The following is a 4,605-nucleotide window of genomic DNA, read 5'->3' as shown; positions in this document are numbered from 1 at the left end:
GGAAGAATATGTTCATGATGTAAGATGAATGACAAGCAATCATGATGTGAACTAAAATTGAAAACTTGCAATGCAAGTAAGCACGGAAGACATATCCATAAACCAAGAATTCAAACTGATGAGCGGATAATTTATATGCTTTTTGGCATTGTTTTTAAGCAGTTTTTAGTGGGATCTAGCTACTTTTAGGGTTGTTTTCATTAGTTTTTATGCTAAATTCACAAATCTAGACTTTACTATGAGTTTGTGTATTTTTCTGTGATTTTAGAAAATTTCTGGCTGAAATTGAGGGACCTGAGCAAAACTCTGATAGAAGGCTGACAAAGGACTGCTGATGCTGTTAGATTCTGACCTCCATGCACTCGAAATGGATTTTCTGGAGCAACAGAATTCCAAATGGTGCGATCTCAACGGCGTTGGAAAGTAAACATCCAGAGCTTTCCAGAAATATATAATAGTCCATACTTTATTCGTGATTAGATGACGTAAACTGGCGCTCAACGCCAGTTTCATGCTGCATTCTAGAGTCAAACGCCAAAAACACATCACGAACCAGAGTTGAACGCCAAAAACACGTTACAACTTGGTGTTCAACTCCAAAAGAAGCCTCTGCACGTGTAAAGCTCAAGCTCAGCCCAAGCACACACCAAGTGGGCCTCGGAAGTGGATTTTTGCATCAATTACTTACTTCTGTAAACCCTAGTAGCTAGTTTAGTATAAAAAGGATATTTTACTATTGTATTAGTCATCTTTGACCATTCGGTCTTTTGAGCACATCTTTGGTCTTGGTTTTATTCCATTATTCATCTTAGGAGACTATTGATCACGTTTTGGGGGTTGGCCATTCGGCCATGCCTGGACCTTCATCACTTATGTATTTTCAATGGTAGAGTTTCTACACACCATAGATTAAGGGTGTGGAGCTCTCCTGTACCTCGAGTTTTAATGCAATTACTATTATTTTCTATTCAATTCAGTTTATTCCTGCTCTAAGATATTCGTTGCACTTCACCATGACAAATGTGATGATCCGTGACTGACAACCACTTTCGTTCTACCTCAGACTGAATGCATATCTCTTAGATTCCTTAATCAGAATCTTCGTGGTATAAGCTAGAATTGATGGCGGCATTCATGAGAATCCGGAAAGTCTAAACCTTGTCTGTGGTATTCCGAGTAGGATTCAGGGATTGAATGACTGTGACGAGCTTCAAACTCGCGATTGTTGGGCGTGATGACAAACGCAAAAGAATCAATGGATTCTATTCTGGCATGATCGAGAACCGACAGATGATTAGCCGTGCTGTGATAGAGCATTTGGACCTTTTTCACGGAGAGGATGGGAGGTAGCTATTGATAACAGTGAGGCCCTACATACAGCTTGCCATGGAAAAGAGTAAGAAGGATTGGATGAAGGTAGTAGGAAAGCAGAGATTTAGAAGGAGCACAGCATCTTCATACGCCTATCTGAAATTCCCATCAATGATTTACATAAGTATTTCTATCTTTATTTTCTGTTTATTTATTATTACTATTCGAAAACTCCATAACCATATATTATCCGCTTAACTGAGAATTTCAAGATGACCACAGCTTGCTTCATACCAACAATCTCCGTGGGATCGACCCTTACTCAGGTAAGGTTTATTACTTGGACGACCTAGTGCACTTGCTGGTTAGTTGTGTGAAGTTGTGAAGAAAGTGCTGAATTATACACGTGCATACCAAGTTGAATGCCATTATTAGAGATCACAATTTCGTGCACCAAGTTTTTGGCGCCGTTGCCGGGGATTGTTCGAGTTTGGACAACTGACAGTTCATCTTGTTGCTCAGATTAGGTAATTTTCTTTTTGTTTTATTTTCAAAAATTTTTCAAAAATATTTCAAAAAAATTTGTTCCTTTTGTTTTCGAAAATTATTTTAAAATTTTAAAGAATGAATTCTAGAGTTTCATGGTAACATGTTGAAGCCTGGTTGGCTGTAAAGCCATATCCAAAATTCTTTTGGGTTGAGGCTTCCAATCATCAGCATAGAGGCAAGTTAATTAGAATATCAGCTGTTGTATGTCTGATTTATATCCTAAAGCTGGTTGGCTATTAAGCCATGTCCAACCCTTGGATTGGAGCTTTAGGCTAACATTGAAAGATTCCTGTAATTCTTCTTAAAAAATTTTGAAATTCTTATTTTCTTTTTCCTATATGTTTTCGAAAAAAAATATACAAAAATCGAAAAAAATTGTAAAATCATAAAAATATAAAAATTATTTTTGTGTTTCTTGTTTGAGTCTTTAGTCAAATTTTATGTTTGGTGTCATTTGCATATCCATCTTGTTCTTGCATTTTCCAAAAATTCATGCATTCATAGTGTTCTTCATGATCTTCAAGTTGTTCTTGGTAAGTCTTCTTGTTTGATCTTTGAATTTTCTTATTTTGTGTCTTTTCTTGTTTTTTATATGCATTTTTTCGTTTGTTAGAGTCCAAGCATTAAAAATTTCTAAGTTTGATGTCTTGCATGTTTTCTTTTCTTGAAAATTTTTTAAAAATAAGTCTTGATGTTCATCTTGATCTTCAAAGTGTTCTTGGTATTCATCTTGACTTTCATAGTGTTCTTGCATGCATCATGTGTTTTGATCCAAAATTTTCATGTTTTGGGATATAATTGTGTTTTTCTCTATCATCATTAAAAATTCAAAAAAATAAAAAAATATCTTTTCCTTTTCTCTCTCAAAATTTCGAAAATTTGAGTTGACTTAGTAAAAAATTTTTAAAATTAGTTAGTTCTTATAAGTTAAGTCAAATTTTCAATTTTAAAAATCTTATCTTTTCAAAATCTTTTTCAAAAATCAAATCTCTTTTACTTTTATCTTATGATTTTCGAAAATTTAAAACTATTTTTCAAATTCTTTTTCTTATTTTATTTCAAATTTTTGAAACTTAACTAACAAGTAATGTGATTGATTAAAAAATTTGAAGTTTGTTACTTTATTGTTAAGAAAGGTACAATGATCTTTTAGTTTCTCGTTAGTCAAGTAATTAATTTTAATTTTAAAAATTAAATCTTTTCCAACCATATCTTTTTAATCATATCTTTTTATCATATCTTTTTCAAAATTTTATCTTTTTCAAAAATTTGATTTCAAAATATCTTCTTATCTTCTTATCTTTTCAAAATTAATTTTCAAATCTTTTTCAACTAACTAATTGACTTTTTGTTTCTTTCTTATCTTTTTCAAAACCACCTAACTACTTCTCCCTCTTTAATTTTCGAAAATGTCTCCTTCCTTTTCAAAATTCTTTTTAATTAATTAATTGTTTTAAATTTAAATTTTAATTTTATTTCACCTTTAATTTTCGAAAATCATTAACTCCTTTTCAAAAATTATTTTTGAAAACTTTTCTCTCTCATATTATTCTATTTATTTATTCATTTACTAACACTTCTCTTCATCTCAAATCTCTGCTCCTATCCTCACCCTTGTGTTTGGATTATTCATTCTTTTTTACTCTTATTCCCTTTCTTCTTCTACTAACATAAAGGAATCTCTATACTGTGACATAGAGGATTCCTCTTCTTTTTCTGTTCTCTTCTTTCTCATATGAGCAGGAACAAGGAAAAATGCATTTTTGTTGAAGCTGATCTTGAACCTGAAAGGACTCTGAAGAGGAAACTAAGAGAAGCTAAACTACAACAATCCAGAGACAACCTTACTAAAATTTTCGAACAAGAAAGGATATGGCAGCCAAACCCAACAACAATAATGCAAGGAGGATGCTTGGTGATTATACTACACCTACTTCCAAGTTTGATGGAAGAAGCATCTCAATTCCTGCAATTGGAGCAAACAATTTTGAGCTGAAACCTCAACTAGTTGCTCTAATGCAACAAAACTGCAAGTTTCATGGACTTCCATCAGAAGATCCCTACCAGTTCTTAACTGAGTTCTTGCAGATCTGTGAGACTATTAAGACTAATAGAGTAGATCCTGAAGTCTACAGGCTCATGCTTTTCCCTTTTGCTGTAAGAGACAGAGCTAGAACACGATTCTCACAACCTAAGGATAGCCTGGACTCTTGGGATAAGCTGGTCACGGACTTCTTGGTTAAATTATTTCCTCCTCAAAAGCTGAGCAAGCTTAGAGTGGATGTTCAGACCTTCAAGCAAAAAGATGGTGAATCCCTCTATGAAGCTTGGGAAAGATACAAGAAGATGACCAAAAAGTGTCCTTCTGACATGTTTTCAGAATGGACCATGATAGATATATTCCATTATGGTCTGTCTGAGTTCTCTAAGATGTCACTGGATCATTCTACAGGTGGATCCATTCACCTAAAGAAAACGCCTGCAGAAGCTCAGGAAGTTATTGAAATGGTTGCAAATAACCAATTCATGTACACTTTTGATAGGAATTCCATGAATAATGGGACGCCTCAGAGGAAGGGAGTTCTTGAAATTGATGCTCTGAATGCCATATTGGCTCAGAACAAAGTGTTAACTCAGCAAGTCAACATGATTCCTCAAAGTCTGAATGGATGGCAAAATGCATCCAACAGTACTAAAGAGGCATCTTCTGAAGAAGAAGCTTATGATCCTGAAAACCCTGCAATG

At 34.0% G+C, this 4,605-nt stretch overlaps 1 non-coding gene across 1 annotated transcript; it reads right to left on the bottom strand.

Annotated features, from left to right (window-relative positions):
* Positions 1-4,128: 4,128 nt before the first annotated feature.
* Positions 4,129-4,232, bottom strand: LOC127740408 (small nucleolar RNA R71). Its single transcript, XR_008001085.1, has one exon. It is a non-coding gene; the product is annotated as a small nucleolar RNA R71 (small nucleolar RNA).
* Between the last annotated feature and the right edge of the window lie 373 nt (positions 4,233-4,605).

This window comes from Arachis duranensis, chromosome 6, assembly GCF_000817695.3.
Source record: "Arachis duranensis cultivar V14167 chromosome 6, aradu.V14167.gnm2.J7QH, whole genome shotgun sequence".
Lineage (NCBI taxonomy): Eukaryota > Viridiplantae > Streptophyta > Magnoliopsida > Fabales > Fabaceae > Arachis > Arachis duranensis.
Note: the sequence above shows the minus strand (reverse complement) of the source record. Positions and strands in the feature narration are given on the sequence as shown.